Below are 17,117 nucleotides of genomic sequence, written 5' to 3' on the forward strand. Positions count from 1 at the left end.
TTGCCCACTCAAGTTGGTTACGATGATGAACTGCAGTCAGATCGAGACCCCGATGAGGATGACGAGCATGACATTTACATTAAGTCATTTTGCAGACGCTTTTATCCAAAGCGACTTACAATTGGGGAATACATAAAGCGATTCATCTTGAAGAGGCAATCAGACAGACGAAGTGCTTGCAACACCAAGTCTCAGGCATTGTTCAAATAAGTACAAACTACCAAAGGAGGGAATAAGTAAAGAGAAAGTTTTTTTTTTTTTTTTTTTAAAGTTTAGGATGAAGTCAAGTGCTGTCGAAAGAGATGAGTTTTCAGTTGTTGCTTGAAGATTGACAGGGATCCAGCATTCCGGATAGGGGTGGGAAGATCATTCCATGGTGAACGAGAATGTTCTGGAGAGTGATTTTGAGCCTCTCTGTGATGGTACCGCGAGGCGTCGCTCACTAGCAGATCTCAGATTTCTGGAGGGGATGTAGATTCTTAATAGAGAGTGCAAGTAAGCGGGTGCTGAGCCTGTGGTTGTTCTATATGCAAGCATCAGTGTCTTGAACTTGATGCGAGCCGCGACTGGTAGCCAGTGCAGGGAGATAAAGAGAGGTGTAACATGGGCTCTTTTGGGCTCGTTGAAGACCAGTCGTGCCGCTGCATTCTGAATGATTTGTAGAGGTTTGACTGTGTTTGATGGAAGTCCAGCCAGAAGAGCATTGCAATAGTCCAGCCTAGAAATGACCAGGGCCTGGACGAGAAGTTGTGCAGCATGCTCTGTCAGAAAGGGCCTGATCTTTCTGATGTTGTATAGTGCAAACCTGCAAGATCGAGCAGTCTTTGCAGTGTGGTCTTTGAAGGTCAGCTGATCATCAAAGATTACACCAAGATTTCTGACCGAAGTTGATGGGGTTATTGTTGATGAACCTAACTGGATCGCGAAGTCATGCTGTAGAGTCGGAGTGGCAGGGAGGACAAGAAGCTCAGTCTTTGCCAGGTTGAGCTGCAGGTGATGTTCTTTCATCCATGCCGAGATGTCCGCCAGGCAGCCTGAGATCCGTGCAGCTACCGTTGGATCATCTGGTTGAAAAGAGAGATAGAGCTGTGTGTCATCAGCGTAGCAGTGGTATGAGAAACCATGTGCCTGTATGATGGGACCCAGTGATGTAGTGTATGTGGAGAAGAGGAGGGGTCCAAGAACTGATCCCTGAGGAACCCCAGTGACCAGTCGATGTGCTTTGGATACCTCCCCTCCCCAGGCCACCCTGAAAAACCTACCAGTGAGATAGGATTCAAACCAGCGAAGTGGAATGCCAGTGATGCCCAGTGATGAGAGGGTGGACAGCATGCAGATGAGCTTCCCTGAGACGGTTTCTGACAGTTTGTGCAGAAATTCTTTGGTTATGCAAACCGACTGTTGCAGTAGCTGTCCAGGTGGCTGGTCTCAGACGATCTTGGAGGTGAAGATGCTTGATGGCTGGTGTGGTTACACGTGGTCTGCAGTTGTGAGGCCGGTTGGATGTACTGCCAAATTCTCTGAAACATTGGAGACGGCTTATGGTAGAGAAATGAACATTCAATTCACGGGCAACAGCTCTGGAGGACATTCCTGCAGTCAGCATGCCAATTGCATGCTCCCTCAAAACTTGTGACATCTGTGGCATTGTGCTGAGTGATAAAACTGCACGTTTTAGAGTGGCCTTTTTTTGTGGCCAGCCTAAGGCACACCTGTGAAATAATCATGCTGTCTAATCAGCGTCTTGATATGCCACACCTGTGAGGTGGATGGATTATCTCGGCAAAGGAGAAGTGCTCACTAACACAGATTTAGACAGATTTGTGAACAATATTTGAGAGAAATAGGCCTTTTGTGTACATAGAAAAAGTATTAGATCTTTGAGTTCAGCTCATGAAAAATGGGGGCAAAAACAAAAGTGCTGCGTTTATAATTTTGTTCAGTGTATATACAGTATACTGGAATTTCATGTTTTTGAAATAATTGTTTTATGTTTACCACACTGTAAAAAAGAAAACCTAATTTTACAGAAAATAACCCTAAATTTTTTACAGTAGTTTTCTGTTATTTCAAGTTACATTCAAAACTTAGTATAATTACAAACAATATCTGTAAATTAACAACTTGACTGCTATTTTAGGTACTATATCATTAAAGACAACTTACAGTATTTTTAATTTTTTATACAGGAAAATTACTGTATTATTTTTACAGTATTTTTTGTGTTAATTTCAATTATGTTCAAAACTCTGTAAAATTACAAACAATATCTGTAAATTAACAACTTGACTGCTATTTTAAGTATTGTTCCATTAATGACAAATTACAGTAATTCTCATTTTTATACAAAAACATTATTGGATTATTTATACAGTATGTTTTCTTAAATTATGTACAAATTTACGTAAAATTACAAAAATAATCTGCAATTAAAAAATGTACGTAGTTCATTATATTAAAGTTTTATGTCCATTCTTTCAATTTAATGTTCTTTTTTGTAAATTTAAAGTAAATCTTATTGGTTTTATATTTAGGTGTATTTTTACATTATATAGAATATAAAATCAGCCTTAAAATCTACAAATCATGTAACCGTGCAATAAAAAATGTATTGCATTAAAAATGTTTTATTTTTATAAAGAAAAAAAAATCAGTAAGTGTACAAAGTACAGTCTAACGTTATACGAGAAATGTAACAGACAGACGTGTAATCACAAGAATTTATTGCAGAAATGTCAAAAAGCAGTACCACAGTACAGTAGTCCAAATGACGATGCGCTGCAGTCTCGGTCCTCTCTGGCGGAATATAATAGTTTAGTGCGAGGAGCAGGGCATAATTTAAGTTGTTAAACGCTGAAAATACTCTCCCGATCAACTCCGTGACTGAGCGCGCGCTTCTCACTCATCACCGAAAACACGGCATGTCGCAATCTGTGACGAAACCGGCGAGAGCCAATGAGCGTTTGATATCGCTGCCGTAAAACTTCTTATACAACTTCTTAACGGCAAATTTTGTATCTGTTACTATAGCTACAGAGGAAGGAGATACATATCATTTATGAATGGTTTGAATTTGTATCTGTTCCTCACACAAAGCATCACATGGATAGCGAAGATTTGAATAAAAATAAAATACTTTTATGATCATTTTATTTAATGCTAATGAATGACAGCATATTAATAAATGTATGTGCCCCATGTTAAAACCAAATTAATATTGCATAATGTTCTCTCCCCCTCTCTATATATACATATGTGTGTGTGTAAAGATTCTAAATTTAGATATTTGTATTGAGAATAATATATAACATAAAATATAATTTAATTTAATGCAGTTGACTGATTTATTTATTTGCTTAATTTTGAAATTATATGTTTCATTCTGTGTTGACTTGCCATTTCAAAGATTAAATTTAAACAATACTACACTTCATTAAAATATCTGTAATATGTTTATTGCAATATTATTCCATCATTGCCACACATGGCCCAGCTCTGGATGAAAGGGTACATTGCCGACAGGAGGCCAGCTTGAGGCCACATTTGGGCCAAGATCGCTTGCTATGTGGGAAGGACCACACTGTTCATGATGGAACATCACTCTTAGGGCAACCTATACATCGTCTTTACTTTTGAATAACTAAAATACAGATTGTCACTTTCTGTGGTGAGAAGTTCAACATTTTCAGTTTACTTGTCTCATATCACAAATGCTATAAAGTCCTACTGCAGTCAGTATATATGCTATTAAATAAAAGTATGTAGACAAATTTTGTAACTTGCATGCAATTATGGCAGTATTTTTAAATAAGTGTTATGGTGGACAGAGGATTAACAGGCTGTGTAACACTGAAGGGCCAAATACAGAAAATACCATACAAAAGGTAAGTAACTTTTATTAATGTATAGCCTAATGTTTTATAGTTACATCAAGATTGAAGTGAGATGCTAATCGCGATTACATATATTTTCTCAATGTCCTACCAGTTACTGTGTTTAGTATGAGCTAATACTGTTAGCTAGGGCTGGGCGATATATGAGCATGTCACACAGAAAACCGCGCCTCACTTGAATGGTCAAATACAGACAGTCATCTCAAAATACACTCGACTTAAACACAGTCGCTAATGTCTGGAGTCAAGATAAACATTCAGGTGGAAACCCGGTGACCTGTCCGTATAACTTACTGGATCTGTGCTTTTGGTTCTTAAAGTGACAGCAGTATAATTTAGCCTAATGTTACCTGCAGTCGGTCATAATTTTAATCAAACAACAAAGTACTAAAGAGAAAATGTATTTAACTGGTCTTTGTTCTATTGCATTAGTCCTATTGTTTGTAATTTGCTACTTTGATCTTATACATGTGATATATAAGATATATTGTTATTGTGAAGTAAAATTTCCTATATTGTGAAATAATATGGTCATATCGCCCACCCATACTGTCAGCTAGTTTTAAGATCAAACCCATAAGAAAAAAGTGACAGTACTTTGAAATGAGTAACCTGAGAACACTGTCATGTGAACTCGTTTGACAGAGATGACCTGAAAGCATGATCCTTGGACATTTGGAGAAGAACACTGTATGCAAAACAGGATTTTGGATCAGCTGTGAAGATTTTGTATGGAGCTGGTGAGTACATTTTTGCAAGCCCATGTCTCTGTCAGTAAGCAGACAGTGTTTTACTAAACAAATTAATAATGTGTGTGTGTGTGTGTGTGCGCGCGCTTCCCCCTCATGATCCAGAAGTTTTGGAAATGAAAATCTTCTACCATATGATCTTCAGAGGAAGTGAGTATTCATGTCTAACATTAATACATATTATATAAATCTATTTTAAATTAATTTTCACAGTATTTTTATTCCATGATTTTAATTTGTTTTAATACCAGACAAAACAGGTGTCTTCTGACATAATCTTTTTTTCTTTCTCTTTTTTTTTTTTCTTTTCCCCAGCTAATCCAGCTGATTACTGGCAATTTGGAGGAGGACTGCTCTTTATCTGCTGTGTCTGTCACTTCTGGCCATGGACCTTTTCTTGTATGTTTTGGTTTTACTTATTACACTAATATAGCTATTAGTTTTTAACTATATGTAGAATTAAAATACATATGTTTTTCTACATATATTACCAGAGCTACTGTGGTGCCCAAAATTATTAGAACACTATTTATTTTATACCAGTTAAAAAATGGTTTTAAGTCAGTTATTTCTATCTTTTGCTGTAGTGTGTCAGTAGGAAATATCAGTTTACATTTCCAAGCATTCATTTTGCCCTTAATTGTAATTTTTTGAGATTTTGTTTGCACAAGGAGTCTGACAACAGCCAGTGCTCCACACAGAGATCTGATCTCATCGTCTAAATCCAGAAGAACTGTGGCAGCGTCTCCAAGATGCTTCAAGAAACCTACCTGCAAAGCTAAAAGTTTTAGGCACTTGTGTAAAAATTCTGTTAAATGAGGATGTTGTCAAAAATAATGCCATAAATACATTTTCTTTATCAATTAACTTTTATAACTAAATTAAATCAACATTTAGTGTGACCATCCTTTGCGTTTAAAGCAGCTTTTGCTCTAGGTGCACGTGTGGTTAGTTTTTCAGGTAACTTTTCAGGTAGGTTTCTTGAAGCGTCTTGGAGACGTTGCCACAGTTCTTCTGGATTTAGTCTGTCTCAGTTTGTTCGGTTTCTTCATGCCATTCCAGACAGACTGATGGTGATCAGATCAGATCTCTGTGTGAAGCACTCGCTGTCGTCAGACTCCTTGTGCAAACAAAAATTTCACTGGATTATTAAAATTAATGGCAAAATGAATGTTTGGAAATGTAAACTGATATTTCCTACTGAAACACTACAGCAAAAGATAGAAATAACTGACTTAAAACCATTTTTAGCTGCTGAAAATACTAGTGTTCTAATCATTTTGGACACCACTGTATATGGAGCCCACAGGAGTCAGTAGAATATTGTGAATTAATATAAGACTTATGTTATGTACTCATGACCTCATCATGAGAGTAACCCTAACTGATCAGATAGAAATGCAATTTTTAGCTATTCAATTCCTCCTGGGGGCTCTGAAGAAGTGTTTATGAAGAATTCATTGATAATGTTATTTTACATTTGAATAATAAAATTGCTTGACAATCTTGTACATATATTTTAGTATTTTTGTTCAGTTTAAAAGGACTAGTTCAATTCCAGAATGAAGATTTGCTGATAATTTATTCACCCCCATGTCATCCACGATGTTCATGTCTTTCTTTTTTCTGTCGAAAAGAAATTTAAGGTTTTTGAGGAAAACATTCCAGTTGACTCCCACTGAAGTCCACTATATGGAGAAAAATTATTTAATTTCTCAAAAACTTTAATTTCTTTTTGACTGAGTAAAGAAAGACATGAACATCTTGGATTACATGGGTGAGTAAATTATCAGAAAATATTTATTCTGGAATTGAACTGTCACTAAGTTGAATATATTTAATTCAACATTTTTATGAAAGTGTTCTATGTTCTTCACCAGTACAGTATTTTAAATGGAATTGTGCTGTATTTCTTTTAAATTTTAATTTCTTATGGCATCTGTACAGACTTTGTATTTTGTCTTCTAAATAAAACAGAATTTTCCATCTTGAGCATGCTTTGACACTTTATTGAAGGCTTTTGATTGTAATAATTGGTCAAATAACAGTGTTTCTCTGTAGAACATTTAGTGCTTTCATTGTAATAATCCAGGAAAAATCTGTAAAAATAAGGGTTTTACACTGTAAAAAAAACGGTCGAATGACTGGCAGCTATGGCTGCCAAACAAAAACCGTAAAATTAAAGTAAAATATCATAATTGTAACAAGCAAAAATCTGTAAAATAAGGGTTTTACACTGTAAAAAAAGTCCTGTAAAAAAAACGGTCAAATGACTGGCAGCTACGGCTGCCAAACAAAAACCGTAAAATTAAAAGTAAAATATCGTAATTGAAACAAGAAAAATCTCTAAAATAACAGTTTTTTTCTGTAAAACCTTCAATGAAATTTTCTGTAAAATGATTGTTTTTGCGCTTTATTTCAATTAAAGTATTTTATTGTAATTTTAGGGTTTTTGTTTGGCAGCCGTAGCTGCCAGTCATTTGACCTTTTTTTTACGATTTTTTTTTTTACAGTGCAGACTGCATTTATTTAATTAAAAAAAATTAAAATAAATAGAAAAGTAATATTGTAACATACTTTTGCAGTGTAAAATAACTGTTTTCAATTTCAGTATATTGTAAAATGTAATTTATTCCTGTAATTATAAAGCTGAATTTTCAGCAGCCATTATCCTTGTCACGTGAGCCTTCAGAAATCATTCCAATATGTTGATTTTCTGCTCAAGAAACATTTCTTATTATTAGCAATAATGACAACAGTTCCGCTGCTTAATATTTTTGTGGAAACTGTGATACCATTCAAAAGTTTGGAGTATGTAAGATTTAAAAGAAATTAATACTTTTATTAAGCAATGATGCATTACATTAATCAAAAGTGACTATAAAGACAATTATAATGTTACAGAATATTTTCATTTAAATAAATGCTGTTCTTTTGAACTTTCTATTCATCAAAGAATCCTGAAGTACATCACATTTTCCACAAAAAAATGAGTTAATAACAGTATTTAACTTTATATTGCAATAATATGTTCACAATGTTCATTATTTTCTCTGTGTATTTTTAATCAGATAAATGCAACCTTGGTGAGCATACAAGATTTTCTTTCAAAAACATGTATATACTATTAAAAAATCTTTATTCTCCTCATTCTGAAAACCTGCTAAAAACATTCAGAAACTTGAAATGTAGGACAGAAATTTGACACATCACAGTTGCAATGTCCTTGTGAAGACATCCCTGAGGGTGACTGGAGCGCTGGTAAGCACCCACTCAATCGCTCAAATTAAACTCCAAGGATTGTGGCTATCAATCAGAGGGTCTACAAGTGCCTGCAGCTAATTGTTAGTTTGATTAAGCTTGGCTATGTGAAGTGGGACAGCCTGTTAATTAATGAAAACAAGAGAAGCAATGAGAGAATGGACAATTGAAAAAAGGATGATGGGACATAAGTGTATGGAAATGACTACTGATTGTCGCATTCATTCTGTTTGGATTATGATTTTGCAATCACATAAATCCAGGGAATAAATTATTCTATTGTAATAGGTGACTAAATTAATCAAAATATGACTTTTTTTTTTTTTTTTTTGGATTTCCTTACACTGCTCTTGGATAGTAGGGAGTCAAAACAACATTCAGATTTATAGTGTGCCCACTAGCTGTTGCAGTCTGCATCGGGGTGCTAGTTTTGTGTGTCAGGTATATTTAGAAAGCACACAGGTGTGCCCCACATTTGGGCTGGGCACTGATTTAGGGTTATTAACCTCCGTGTGTATTATCTAATTCATCAACCCCACACAAAGTACCCAATTATACAACACTATGCAAAACACCTGGCCAACATTGTTTGCATTTCACCAAGGGGGGGTTTTATGAACAGAAACAAATGTCTTTCTACCAGTAGGTAGTGAAGCCACAGGCTGGCTTACATGCTGATTAACCAGAGATTTGTGTCAAAATTTAAGACTAGATTCTTAAATGCAGCATTATATAGTTCAATAGTGCACATGTAGAATAAATAAATAAATAAAAGATGCACCAAGTGAGCAAAATACGCCACTGGAATTTTCTTTCCTTCTGTCTTTATTTATTTATTTATTGTATTGCTGTTGTTTTTGTTTCCAGGCATTGTAATACGTTTTCATAGTCTGATTTGAATTGAATAACAAAAGATTTGAATAGCAAAAGAGCGAGGCAGAGAAAGGAAGAAAAATTCAAGAGAAAGAAACGGTGCTCTGCAAGCTCCTTTTCCACACTCCTCCTCCCTTCCTTAGACATTTGTACTGGCGAGGGGTGTTTCCATGGCAACGTAACTTTATTAGCTTTCTGCCCTTAACTATCTAGTGGTACTGTAAATATGAGCATACTCCTAATCACCCAATTTTACATTTTAGACTGCTTTTTTTTTTTTTTTTCAGTCGTATCTGCATTAATATTAGAAACATCTCACATTAGTGCTCTGAACCCAACTGAGCCAATCACTTGCGCTGTAAATGTCTTGTGACCAATTAATTTGGAGTTTTGTGGCACCACAACAATCCTCTTTTACTAGCTTGCTATTGTATTGCCAGTTCATAAGCTGTGACATTAGAAACACAAGGTAAGCAACATCCGAATATCAATATATTCAACAGTAGCCTATAATACAATAATGAAAATCTTGATTTTTTATGTTGCTTAAAATAAATGACTTCAAAACTTTAATGCAATTCTATTTTTCAGTGGCTGTCAATAGAGCAAATTTTGTGTAGAGACATAATCTACCAGCAGGGGCTAACTGGACCATCATGTTAACCAGGTAAACACTGACCCATTAAAACACATACAGATAAACAGAATTATACAGAATTATTTTTTATATGCTTTATGAAAGATGTATTGCTATCTCTAGATTTGCCAATATTTTTGGTCTGTTATAAAGAAAGATTTTTTTGTTTTCGCCTTCTCTGCAGGTATTTTTAGAGACATTTTAATTCAGCGGCACTCCACCTCACTCCTGTACTTCAAATTCTGCTACGCTGACAGATTGACGCTGCTACTACTTCTTTATGAGGATTCCTCCCTCTTCTACATGCAGGGTTCTGTCAGTCAGAATATATTGTTGTCATCAGGGCGTCTCTACAATTCCAGCATGTGTTTGTTTTCATTTTCTTGCTCCAAAAAAAATTACTTTCGAACTGTTTATAAAAACACTGTGCATCTAGTCAAACCCTGTCTTTTTAAAGGTGTTGTGATTGCACGAATAACACCGGATCAATGCAGTAATGCATGCCAGATTTAAGCAAATTACACACAGATGATGCAACCTGTGTGTTAATGCGTATGAAGTTGATTGCACAAGCAACTGAAGGCAGTGGCAGAGACAGGCCAGGCGAGATCAAAGCACTCTAACTGACAGCTCAACATATGCTGGATGAATTATTGAACATACAAGTGACCCCTTCGAAGGAATAAATGGCAGATCCTCCTGGCAGTGCGTATGAATAGGAGTCAACTAAGGTTTATTTTTTTTAGTACCCTAAATCATATATTAAGTCATACAGTATGGGCCATGGAAAGACGGTCTATTTACATCTGAAGCGGCAGCCACTCGACTGCTTCCATCAAAAGAGCGGCACGACTACATATTAATAGTAACTCCATGGCACAGGAGGCCAAAGTGTGGTTCCTTTCAATTACAGATCACAATGGATACTGTACCAAAACATGTTGTTTACAGTCAGGCACCAATCAGAGATCTTCTGAGAAACATCTATATCTATAGAAAATATATTATGTTTGTATATTTTATAAATTCATTTTGGCAAAATGATAATGAAATATTCGTTCAGAAAGCCTTGCAATTACTTTCATAACGAACAGAAATCACAAACTGGAATTGCTTTTAGTAAATGCTACCATATTTTCTTTCTCACAACTGTGCTACAAACAAAATGGTAACCTAATTAAACATTTGAAGTTAACTGTGTAATTACATGCTCCCAGGTTCATATTTGCAATCCAATTGGGCTTTAATGTTGGTTAATGTTGCTAACTGGAGTCCTGTATTCATGCTTCACCCATACGTGCCCCTAAATATTCAAGTGAAAAACTAAAAGTAATATTCTCAGTTAAACCCTGTGGGGTTTCGTTTTAATCTTTTGCTGAGTTTTTGTACCATTTTACTTCATTTTAGGTGTGAAAAACAGGTCAAATTGTTTATATTGAGGTTTTTGGTATCTTTATGAACACATACCTGAGCTCCATTATTGTACTGTTGCTTCAGACTTCTGTCTGTTTCTAGAACTATAAGGGCAAACATCTCAGGCGCTACATGCTCAATAAACTATGAGGATGAAATTTGGTCTGACAAGGTGAGGCAATGAGTTTAGCAAATAACTTTCTTCACTCTGTTCTCTCTCTCTTTCCCTTCAGTGATAAAGGAGAGTGGAGAAAAGGTGCATTAGAAATGAAGTGTGCAAATGAATAGGTCTAATTACTCCTTCACTCAAACATTCAAATGAGCCCCAGCAGTGTTAGCAATGTCGGGGCAATTAGATATCCTGTGCTTAGAGGTTACGCCTCTTCTCTGTCTGCCTCAGTCTTTATACTGCGCATATAGGCAGGCAGATGCTAGGCAATCTCCAGTGTAATTGATATTAGTGACATTTTAACAAAAATGGAATGGAAACAAACAAATTGCATTTGTGGCGAAGAATACAGATCAGGGAGAAGGTGAGGTGTTCAAAGACATGATATAAACACTGGTCAGAAGAGGTCCCTGTCCTCCATGAATTATGGATATGAGCAACAACAAATATAATCGACCTTCTGGAGTGATTTTAAATGGCCATGAAATAGCCTCACACATGGCCGTAAGATGGCATTAATATGAAATGGCTCACCACCTTGTGTTGTGACCCAAGGGAGGTATTAATCATCAGTCCAGGCTTTGCTTGTCTTTTGAGCAAGCAGCGTAAATGTAGAAAAAAATATGTGTTCTTTTTATTTTGTTTGCTTTTCTGCGGTGAGGATTGCTAGACAAATGAAAATACTAAATTTCAAAGCTAATTGAATGAATGTTCAGGGAACTAGCTTAACCAGAACAGAAAAACAAAAATCTGACTTTCTCATCTAACCCAAACAGGAAAAAAGGTAATGTACATCATAGTATCGCTCCTTTTGCTGTCATAGGGAAAACTACACTATTCAGAAAGGATGATTCGTTATTTACAGAGTAAATTACATTGTACGCTTGCTTAGCAAAAAGGTAGAGCAAAGTTAAGCAATTGTACATCCATTTCAAAACTAATACAAAGTAAATATAGCCCACAAACAGTCTGGAGCTGGAGCAAGAATCGCCTCAAGACGAGAATACTAACTTTTTCTTTTGAAACCCCTTCTTATCAGGTCAGCAGCCAACAAATACAGGTATCCAGTCTGAACCAGAACCAAACGCCTCATCCTTGAAATGAGAAGACAGCCGGAGGGAGAGAGAGAGAGAATATATATATATATATATATATATATATATAAAGTTTGTTTGTTTGTTTTTCCATACGCTGCAATCTTTTAATCACAGTACAAATATTGAAGGAGTTTGACAGCATAAAGATGCCTGCCATTACTAAACTGACCAATCAATGCAACAAAGTAGGCTTCCCACCAAAATGCATAAACATTGTAAACCATCCAGTGTCACATTCGTGCCTCATCAAACCTGCCTATGGTTAATACAACAGGCGCAAAGAAATTTAGCCAAAATATTGATAGATTCCAAATGAATGAAGGATCTCAAAGTAAGACTGACTGACAGGGCCATGAATAAATTTTGCCATAATGAAGGATGGGAGAATGGAGTTACAATGGAGTTATGCAACAAGGCCCTCCATTCTTGGATAAATATTTATAATGGTTATAGTCTATATGATGCTACAATTAATTAGGGGTGTCGAGATATACTGTACCTCTATTGATGATAATCGTGATATTTAAATAATGAAATATCGTTATTGTGTTAATTGGGGGTGTCGCAATATACCGGTATCGACAATATTTAAAAATGCATAGTACACATATGACACATAATAAACTCACATGTGAATTGTTTCATTCATACTTGATGCCAGAGGGTGCCCTCACACAGAAAGTCCACAAGCAAGACTCATAGGACTAATCGCCTTTACAGAATAATGTACGAATGTGATATTGCTTTTATAAAGCAGTTCAACAAACCTAATAACTAATAACCTACTGTTTAGACACCATTTTGCCAGTTACTTTGGTTATTTTTAATCCAAATAAAATAGTTCAATAAAGCCACTGCCCGATCTAATCTTTTGTAAGTAGTGCTGAATAAATCTTTGAGTGAATTTGAATTAATCACTTTAGTAAATGATTTGTTCATAAAGACATTTACTTGTCGGCATCCATGGGCGTAACAATGTAAATTGCAGAAATAGTCACAGAAAAATCTCCACCTATAATGCTTGTTGCTTCATAAAATTACGGTTGAACCACTGATGGCAGATGGACTATTCTGACGATGTCTTTCATACTTTTCTGGGTCTTGACAGTGTTTATTGTTTGGCAGTCAATGGGACAGTCACAAGCCTCCCGGTTTTCATCCAAAATATCTTAAATTGAGGTCCGAAGACGAGCGAAGCTTTTACGGGTTTGGAACGACATGGGGGTAAGTGATTAATGACAAAATTTTCATTTTGGGGTGGAGTAACCCTTTAATGAAACAAATAGTTTGAAAGATTCATTTTGCTGAGACCTAATGTGATAATCCAATTTATGTGCATTGATACTGTGTTGATGGCTCGGAGCAACAGGGTGTCATAAAATCAGCCCACCCTTTCCAGACACACATTACTAATGAGCATGTGATTAGATTTGCCAATTTAATGAACAAATTAGTCAGTGGTGTGTACTTTCGTTCTCACTCCTGGCATATACTAATAATTCCAAAATGATATCCTACATTACCATCATTTGCCACAAGTGCCGAAGTCAGAGGACATTAACATTTTATAATTTGTGCCCTTATTGAGTAAAAGCTGTGGATTACTGTATACACACACATACACACACTGACATTCCGGGCTAATGAGTGCTTCTCTGTGAAATGGGAAGACACATTGTTTATTCCTTTAGCTGACATTTTTGTAAATGCCACATATCCACATGGTTTTGGCAATGACTAATCCACAATATGTTAATATCAACGTCCATATAATCGTACAAATTAGCCATTAAATATCATGTGCCTCATAATTAGGGCCTATTTCACATATTAGGTCATCTTGGGGAAAAGACAATGAATGAATAATGGTGTAATGAATAATTCCTTCCTTTTATTATCCAGCTGTGGGTAACAATACCATCCATACACCAGACACAAAGTTGCTTAATTAATGATGTCTATTGTGGGTATAGTTACTGTATGCATTATACCTTAGATTGTATTTATAATTAGAATAATTGTCTTCAGCATGATTAAATTAGTGGAGAGTAACATTTTCTTTAAGTAAAGCCAGGAAAATGTCCATTTCATACAGTGTACTTCGCCACCATACAACCAGGACTGAAAATGACTGTCTGAAGCCACAGGTGCGCTGCCACACACAGAGCCTCGATAAACCGTTACCTTTCCCAGTACCCACCCTTCCTACCCCCAACAATAAAGCCTGGCTAAATGAAGCAATCATCTCTACTGGAGGCATCAGTCAGAGCACGATAACTGCCACGTATATCACCATCCACCATATGGTTAAAGTAGTCAAACCCAAACCAATCGCTGCGTGCCAATTTGTCACGGTGAAGCCAGACATGATTAAATAGTTCCGTGGATCGCTTGGAAGCTGAGAACGTGTCTTTGACCACTCAGATGGTCATCTTCTTCTGAGATTGAAGGTGGCGGTAACAGCTGCTGGATGCACCTTGTTTCATTTCGGTGTATTGTTTATTTAATTTTTTCTGTAGCTGCAGGGACACAATGTTTTTTCCAATTTTTTTTTTTCTCGGAATGCTCTTATGAAGACGTTTTGGCTTTTGTGCTTGCCCTCAAAAAGTGAGTCACACATAGAATGTTCACATAGACACAGAGAAGTCCACACCAAAAAATATCTTGAGCTTAAATTGATATAACTTGAAACAAATCTTGGTTTGAACTTTATTTTAGAGTGTTATTTCATTGCATGCAGCAGTAGCAGCACTGAATTTGGCTGATGTTTTGTGACAGTAATAGATGTTTATGCACTGACAAGGTCCGTTCATCTAAATATGAAAACATTGTCAATTTCATTCAAATTTAGAGGACATCAAAGCTCAGGGCTAACATGCTTTTTGCCTGTGACCTTCACAGTTTGTGTGTATCATCTCCAAGCCTCCAGCTCATCCAATTTACTCTGACTGTCAAGAACATGATTAAAATGGCTCTTGGAGGACTGCAGACTAGGATGACTTCAATCTATATTTGACATTATTTTTCATGCCAGAGATGCGAAACTCAAAAAGAATAAAAATCTAGTCGAAATTAATCATAAAAAAGATGACTACGAATGTATATGATTGTGCCTCAGCAGAAAGTCCTGAAAATGAATGCAGTCAGGCTAATCCTGTTGAATGAATTACACAGGATAATAATAAGGGAACTAGCATCGAGAATACTGTACGGCAATTTCCATTTGTCTTTTGTACCGCTTACATATGGATTCCATTGTGCGACGTTCACATATTCGCCCATCCTGGTTTGTGGGGATCCAAATCAATAGGAAGTGCTAGACAGCAGACAGGGACTACAATATTTCCACCGACTTCTTCATCATTATTTCTCTGATTGCTACTTCAGTGCTTGGCCTGCAAATTCAGATTCTCAGTGAGCGTATTGATTTATTTTTAATACTAGAGTAGGGCTGCGAGAATGGAGTTGATGAACTTCAGATAATGGTCTTAAGATCCTTGGCTTGAATGAAATAAGCCTTTTTTCTCTTTTATTTTCTGGGATTATATGTGATAATATGCCATTTTCAGGCATACCCGTAGTTAAAATACGGATGTACAAGCTCATTCCAGACATATTGAATAGCATAAGGTGCATTTAAATCTTGGCAAGGTGCACATTAGCACCTCAGCATATCTTTAAAGTGATAATATTGCAATATTCGAATAAAGCACTGCCTGCGCTTCTTTTTTCATTTGTATCAATTTTCTAAAAGACCATTTAACCTCTGTTTGAAATCATGAGCTTTTTATTAGCGAATAGTCTTAGTGAATTCAAGTTTAGCTGACGAGCACAGGAATAGTTTGGTGTGTAATGTATTTCACTGTATGCTTTCAATTAAAGAAGAAAATACAAAGAGGAAAATGAGAGCACAGGATGTGATATCCAACCTAGACCTGAAGTGATAATTTGATGAGGAGTCTCACTGAGTAATCATTTGCCGATCCGCTCTCCACAAAAGTCGTGCTTGCTGTAACTGTATTTGCGAAGAAATAATTTTTCATTATGTGCACTATAGTTACCTTAGATAATGATCAAATTAGCCACTCTCATGTTTACTTGTATTCAGAACCCTGCTGACTGTAAACATAATGCATATTTTGTACATCACAACCTGTGTTTTTAATGGAAATGTCCCTCTATGGTACCGTGTTGCCTCTAGGCAACACAACATATTTTTGTTTTTTTTAAATAAAATGAGACACTCGTTTAATTGATCAATGCAGTCTCAGGAAGTAGAAGTTAAATACTAATAAATGAACATACAAAAAAGTGGTCACATGACCCACAGGGGTCTATTTTGTTTCCACTTCCAGGACATGTGCACGTCACATGACTCCATATTTTTTCCGATGAAAAGTGCATTTTTCATCAATTTCCATACATATAATTGCCTACAAAAAAAAAATCTTAGTCACCTTCATTTGAAAGTAAAGCTATTTCATCGTGTATCATAGGAAATTACAAAAAACTGCATGTTGCCTCAAGGCAACATTGTACCGTAATGGAATCGCATAAGGCCTGGCAGGCATACTAGGTTAGAATACAAGTATATGATATTTGTAAGGAAAAGAGTTAGAATTATCTAAATGTATTCGAATTTTTGCATGATTTTGTAATGCATTTTCAAGAATAGTAATTCTCATATTATATCTGCACATATTATGATTTTTCTGTAAAGTTTAATTGTTTCCTCAGCTTTCACAAACATGTGCTTGTGTGTGTACGTGCATGCTTGTAAGGATAAGGTTATGATGATTTTTCATTTTTTACTTTGAAACAACACTGATTATAATGTTTTGGTATGATAACAGATATGATAGTTTAGTTATACTTGTGATCCACGATGGTACAATGTTGCCTGAGAGCAACAGCTGGATATGAAATGTTACTTTTTATTAAACATGAGATATGCGATACATCAAAAACTAGATAAATCTGTTTGTTCAAGTGTTTGGTTAAAGAAATTGATGTTTTCAATAAATA

General features: G+C 35.9%; 1 long non-coding RNA gene across 2 annotated transcripts; it reads left to right on the plus strand.

The window, feature by feature from the left end:
• Nucleotides 1–4,056: 4,056 nt before the first annotated feature.
• LOC131553708 (uncharacterized) lies at nucleotides 4,057–5,787 on the plus strand. Of its 2 annotated transcripts, XR_009274239.1 has the most exons (4): nucleotides 4,057–4,633; nucleotides 4,748–4,792; nucleotides 4,958–5,041; nucleotides 5,314–5,787. It is a non-coding gene; the product is annotated as an uncharacterized LOC131553708 (long non-coding RNA). The 2 variants fall into 2 exon arrangements; XR_009274238.1 differs by lacking the exon at nucleotides 5,314–5,787 and having other exon boundaries at nucleotides 4,958–5,236.
• Nucleotides 5,788–17,117: the final 11,330 nt, after the last annotated feature.

The sequence above is a fragment of the Onychostoma macrolepis genome, chromosome 14 (assembly GCF_012432095.1).
Source record: "Onychostoma macrolepis isolate SWU-2019 chromosome 14, ASM1243209v1, whole genome shotgun sequence".
NCBI lineage: Eukaryota > Metazoa > Chordata > Actinopteri > Cypriniformes > Cyprinidae > Onychostoma > Onychostoma macrolepis.